The sequence below is a fragment of the Rhinoderma darwinii genome, chromosome 13, assembly GCF_050947455.1.
Source record: "Rhinoderma darwinii isolate aRhiDar2 chromosome 13, aRhiDar2.hap1, whole genome shotgun sequence".
Lineage (NCBI taxonomy): Eukaryota > Metazoa > Chordata > Amphibia > Anura > Rhinodermatidae > Rhinoderma > Rhinoderma darwinii.
In genome coordinates, this window is record NC_134699.1 from 42,082,435 (window position 1) to 42,089,430 (window position 6,996).

The 6,996-nt window shown below is 41.6% G+C and overlaps 1 pseudogene; it reads left to right on the forward strand.

The window, feature by feature from the left end:
- Positions 1-6,131: 6,131 nt before the first annotated feature.
- Positions 6,132-6,202, forward strand: LOC142666873 (U2 spliceosomal RNA; annotated as a pseudogene).
- The last annotated feature ends 794 nt before the right edge of the window (positions 6,203-6,996 follow it).

Genomic DNA, 6,996 nt, shown 5'->3' on the forward strand with positions numbered 1-6,996 from the left:
AGAGCAGCCTATAACAGGAATAGCAGAATTATCAATATTCACATATTTTATTGTTTTTCGATTTTAAAATAATAGATGAGCTTTTATATAGAATTTGTTAAATTTTATATATTTATATAATTGCCATAGCGTATATAGCGCTAACATATTCCGCAGCAAAGTACAGAAGTCACCATCCACATCAGTACCTGTCCCCAATGGACACAGACACACTAAGGCTGATTTCATAGGACCTAAACGTAAATCAATAAGCTTTTGGAGTAGGGGACAAACCTCCAAAAACACAGTAAGAACTTTGAAGCTTTATGCAGTTGTTGTCATTGGTCGGATTTTAACCCCGTGCCCTAGTGCTGTAAAGAAACATTGCCAACCACTGCGTCACCGATTTATTAAGAAAAATATCTATCTTTCAACCACGCAGATGCCGGACATAGGTGCAATCTACTATGGCCAATAACCTTTATAAAAAAAACTTCTAACCCTTCAATTTTCCCTGGATTCTCTTAGGAATATTGGGTCACTCCAGATTAGAAATCACTATTTTGTATGAATGTCCGGTTATAGGGTTCCAACTAAATAATTTGACTGCAATATTCCATAATAGCTGTGTTAAATCTACAAATAAAGTGTGGAGACCCTCAGGATTATGTGGAATGTTTTATAATATACATACAGTATACTTTAAGTGCATTATATATCACTGTAATAATTGATATGAAATAATGATGACCGTATCATTTGGGAATTTCTCTTATTTTCTTGTATCAGAGGTGAGCAGAAACCACCTTAGACTTCTTTCCTCTAGAAAAATGTAACTTCCAAGATCAGCGACCCCACTCATTCTATGATCATTTGCCCCTGACAAATTCTCAGGGTATCAACTGAACATACTGTCACTAGAGCTTCTTGTATGGCAGGCGGTGACAGCCGTTCATATTTGTCAGAAAGCCAGTTGAGTGCTGCGTCCAGATATCAGTTATATCAGCTCTACTACTGGTCCTGAAGCAATTTTGTGAAGTTAGGTGGTCTCGTGTGTGTGTGTATATATATATGTATATATATATGTATATATATATATATATATATATATATATATATATATATATATATATATATTATTCAAAAGAAGATCTTGCAGCACTCCGGTAGAAGGTAAGAAAATGTGATTTATTCAGTCAACATCAGACAGTGCAACATTTCAGTGCATGCTTGAGAAAGGTCCTGTTGGCAGGACTGATACGTTGCACTGTCTGATGTTGACTGAATAAATCACATTTTCTTATCTTCTACCGGAGTGCTGCAAAATCTTCTTTTGAATACTCTATTTAGTCCAAGGATGAGGACTACTTGCTGGGCATCCAGATATAAATTTTCCCATTGTGAGTGCTGCTGCTCTTCTTTTCTTCTTTTTTGCCTATATATATATATATATATATATATATATATATATATATATATATATATATATATATATATATACACACGAGACCAGCTAATTTCACAAAATTGCTTAATACAATATAGTACATTTCTACAATATATATATATGTACACACAAAGCATATGTATATACATACATATAGTACATATATATATATATATATATATATATATATATATATATATATATATATATATACAGTGGAGGAAATAAGTATTTGATCCCTTGCTGATTTTGTAAGTTTGCCCACTGTCAAAGTCATGAACAGTCTAGAATTTTTAGGCTAGGTTAATTTTACCAGTGAGAGATAGATTATATAAAATTTAAAAAAAGAAAATCACATAGTCAAAATTATATATATTTATTTGCATTGTGCACAGAGAAATAAGTATTTGATCCCCTACCAACCATTAAGAGTTCAGCCTCCTCCAGACCAGTTACACGCTCCAAATCAACTTGGTGCCTGCATTAAAGACAGCTCTTACATGGTCACCTGTATAAAAGACTCCTGTCCACAGACTCAATTAATCAGTCTGACTCTAACCTCTACAACATGGGCAAGACCAAAGAGCTTTCTAAGGATGTCAGGGACAAGATCATAGACCTGCACAAGGCTGGAATGGGCTACAAAACCATAAGTAAGACGCTCGGTGAGAAGGAGACAACTGTTGGTGCAATAGTAAGAAAATGGAAGACATACAAAATGACTGTCAATCGACATCGATCTGGGGCTCCATGCAAAATCTCACCTCGTGGGGTATCCTTGATCCTGAGGAAGGTGAGAGCTCAGCCGAAAACTACATGGGGTGAACTTGTTAATGATCTCAAGGCAGCTGGGACCACAGTCACCAAGAAAACCATTGGTAACACATTACGCCGTAATGGATTAAAATCCTGCAGTGCCCGCAAGGTCCCCCTGCTCAAGAAGGCACATGTACAGGCCCATCTGAAGTTTGCAAATGAACATCTGGATGATTCTGAGAGTGATTGGGAGAAGGTGCTCTGGTCAGATGAGACTAAAATTGAGCTCTTTGGCATTAACTCAACTCGCCGTATTTGGAGGAAGAGAAATGCTGCCTATGACCCAAAGAACACCGTACCCACTGTCAAGCATGGAGGTGGAAACATTATGTTTTGGGGGTGTTTCTCTGCTAAGGGCACAGGACTACTTCACCGCATCAATGGGAGAATGGATGGAGCCATGTACTGTCAAATCCTGAGTGACAACCTCCTTCCCTCCACCAGGACATTAAAAATGGCTCGTGGCTGGGTCTTCCAGCACGACAATTACCCGAAGCATACAGCCAAGGCAACAAAGGAGTGGCTCAAAAAGAAGCACATTAAGGTCATGGAGTGGCCTAGCCAGTCTCCAGACCTTAATCCCATCGAAAACTTATGGAGGGAGCTGAAGATCCGAGTTGCCAAGCGACAGCCTCGAAATCTTAATGATTTACAGATGATCTGCAAAGAGGAGTGGGCCAAAATTCCATCTAACATGTGTGCAAACCTCATCATCAACTACTAAAAATGTCTGACTGCTGTGCGTGCCAACAAGGGTTTTGCCACCAAGTATTAAGTCTTGTTTGCCAAAGGGATCAAATACTTATTTCTCTGTGCACAATGCAAATAAATAGATTATTTTTTTTTTTTTTTTAATATAATCTATCTCTCACTGGTAAAATTAACCTAGCTTAAAAATTCTAGCCTGTTCATGTCTTTGACAGTGGGCAAACTTACAAAATCAGCAAGGGATCAAATACTTATTTCCTCCACTGTGTATATATATATATATATATATATATATATATATATATATATATATATATATACATATAGTATGTATGTATATATATATATATTAAAAATTTACTGTATTGTATGAATTACATTTGGTTCTATTATATGGAAACACTGCCTGTTGCCTGATTGGTTTCATTATATTATCACAGACAAATTTCCTGCCCCCTGCATCAAGAAAGACCTGCATATGCTACGTATACTTTTTTTTAAAATTATTATTATTAGGGTATGTGCACACGATAACGTCAATTACGGCTGAAATTACGGCGCTGTTTTCAGGAGAAAACAGCTCCTGAATTTCAGACGTAATTGCTCGTACTCGCGTTTTGCGAGGCGTACATTACGGACGTAATTTGGAGCTGTTCTTCATTGAAGTCAATGAAAAACGGCTCAAATTACGTCCCAAGAAGTGTCCTGCACTTCTTTGACGAGGCTGTTATTTTACGCGCCGTCTTTTGACAGCGATGCGTAAAATGACAGGTCGTCGGCACAGTACATTGGCAAACCCATTGAAATGAATGGGCAGATGTTTGCCGACGTATTGGAGCCCTGTTTTCAGGCGTAATTCGAGGCAAAAAACGCCTCCATTACGCCTGAAAATAGGTCGTGTGAACCCAGCCTTAATATTATTTATGATCTAATGAGTCACAAAAACAGTCCTAATATCAAGTAGCGGCCGCACAGTTTATTTGCTGAACCCCTCTCCATGTACTGGAAGCTGAAAGTGATCAGTTTGTGTCACTCTGACTGCTTTCACCTTCATGTCAAACAAGTTATTTTTAGACAGCAGGGCTATTATTAATGCCTAAACCAACAGGTATAATATTGTTACATCAAAGACCATCAGGGATAATAATATAAACATCTCTTACAATTATTCTATAAAACAACTAGGAATATTATTTATTAAACCACTGTATCACCAGGGCTGCACTTTGGATCAACAATTTTGGATGTCATACTACTGGATCTCCAGGGAGGTAAGCAAGACAGTAAACATGTAAAGGTCGGAGAGGTCGGATCATGGTAAAAGTCCCTCTTTTGCTGTGGTACATTGGTCATACCACTAGGGTATCACTCTGTAAACTATTTGTAGCGTGCATGGCCGCGGACTGTCGGGATTACTCACTTAAAACTTTTGGCCATTGATCAGCTAATCTTACCTTAAACTACAGGTTATGTCCGGCAATGTCCTAAAATATGCCACATAACAGATTGTAATATCAACAGATTGTTGGTAATCCGTGATAATCAGGGGAAACTAAAGAAATCAATATTTTTTGCCAAAATGTATCTAACGGCTATGCCAGCATAAGCCTATAGAGCTTGCACTTTTTAAGAACTAGGCAGGCTGTCTTATCTCACACAGTCAATAAATTGCCCTATTCATAGCATCTGCACGTAACACAGTAGACTTGTTATTAGCACAGGCTGATACTGAGTGCAGAGTGAAGTGCCACATGTTGGGTATGGCTCTGGAGCTAAGGTCTATTGATACCCACTCTATTAGGCAAATCTAAGGTGCTGGGTTGCCTACAGTTCATAAATGTACAGTCTGTAGTCTGAATAAGGGACTTTTTCCATTGTCCAGAAATAAAAAAAATACATATTCTATTTTTTTTAAACTAGATGTTAGGAAAACACCTGTTCCCTTAAGGTTATGACAACCTGTCTAGCTTCTGGGTGGTTCTTCCTTTGCTTTGAGCCTATCTCTCTTCTCTGTCCTTCTGCCAATATGCTATGGGCTTGTATTTATACCTGTCTCTTCCCACCTGTCTTTGCTTGTGAATCTTCCTATTTCCTGGTTCCTGATCAAGCTCCTGACTGCTCCTGCATTTCTGATTTCTGGACCTCCGTGTATACTGACCTTGGCTTGTCTCTCGTTAACCCTTTGCCTACCGATTCTCATTATCCGCTCCTGACTGGTTTTGATTGTGGCTTGTCTGCTTACCTCTACTCCGTTTCTGGACTTCCAGTTAACATTCTGTCTGTCTGGTTTCCAGCTCAGGTTTGCCTGCACTGCACCTCTTTTCCAAAGCTACACTCTGCAAAGACAACCTGGTTTCTAATCAGCAAAGTCCATCCCACATTGCGGTCGGCTTCGACGAACACCTTAGAGTAGCCTTAGACTCTGTCGACCAGAGTGGTTATGGATTAGAAGTTGCGGGTTTACATGCACGATCTCTCCCAGCAGACTCCAGCAGCCTTGAGGTATCGCTCCACTTGCATTTACATAACAGATTTACAAGCCTTATATATAATTTTTTTCCATGATGGAACGCCTGGGGGAAGCTCTGGGGGAACAGATGCATGGTTTGACTCAGCTGGTGCAAAGTCTGGCTGTAAAAGTTCAACAGCAGGAAACTGCGCAGGCCCGAGCACTCGCTCCAGCGGCATCTCCTGTGGAGCTTACAGTGAACTTACCTGATTGTTTCTCTGGAGATCGTAAGTCTTTCTCTAATTTTTGGTACAGTTGTAAATTATATTTTTGTCTGAGACCTATCTCCTCTGGAGCTGAGCAGCAGCGAGTTCAGATGATGGTCTATTTCTTCTCAGTGGAATTATGCTGAGCTCCATTACAAATTCCACCGGGGCCTTTTGGAAAACTTAAAGGATCTCTTAATTAATTATCCTCCACCCCTTACTCTAGGGCAGGGGTCTCAAGCACGCGGCCCGCGGGACGCATGCGGCCCCTGTGGCAGTCATCTGCGGCCCGTGGGACACAGAGCCGCGAGTACAGGCTCTGATCCGAGACTCTGGAATTCCCTGACATCGCTGTCCATATATGGACAGTGTGTCAGGGTCTTCCCCAGAGTGGAGTCCCGGGCAGAGCGCTAGTATCGGCTCTGCTCCGGGAATCTGTAGAATTCCCTGACATCGGTGTCCATGTTTCGCTTCTCGGCCTTTTGGCTAAGATCAAGTGTAGTACCTGCTCAAGCCTAGGTTAGTAATCAACCCTGCCGGTGGTACAGTGGCCATCGTAGGGGGATGACAGAACGCCGAGGTGAAGGCAGGGAACCACAACGGTCATCGCTCTGGTGTACGCATTTGGTTTAACGGTACCATTTGTAGGTGACCAGGCGACCGCCGGATCGAGGTCAGGAAGTCGGGTTGTTTGGAAGCCCGAGTTGCTATGTGCCCTAGGGCTGGTGACCCTAGGGTGCCCTAACTCACTGGGGGTGGCATCCCAGTGAGTGAAGGCACATTTGCACGCACTCTCTTTCACACTATATGAGCACACACCTTTATTCTCCCGGCCTTCTGGCTGGGAGATGAGGAATTTTTATACCTGGCGGATGTCCAGGCTGTATCACAGCGCACATCCACTTATTTAATTTTGTTTTTCACTGTGTGTTTGTCACGTTTGTCCCAGGATTTCGGATGCGGTGCCCTTTTGGGACCCTTCCAAGGTCTAGGGGAAAATATGTGGCCATCTGGTTCCGTTTTCCCCTGCAACCTGGCCTCCCTTCTTCGGAAAGGAGGTGCAAGTAGAAGCAGGCTCCAAGGTGGACACTGGGGTGGCAGCCCAGGTGGAAACCTTGGAGTGTTGTTGGGTCTCCCTAAGCTCCGGCAAGGGGGGATCATCGATCCTCTTGGCCTAAGGCTTGGAGGGTCGGGGAATGGTTATGCGGGGCCTCTCTCTTTTAAGAGAAGGGCTGCGATAGACCGCATCCTTGTGCACTTTTTGTGTGGCACCCCTGCACTTTTTTTTGCACTTGGGTGATAGAAAGCATGGCTCGGCCTTTCAAAAAAAG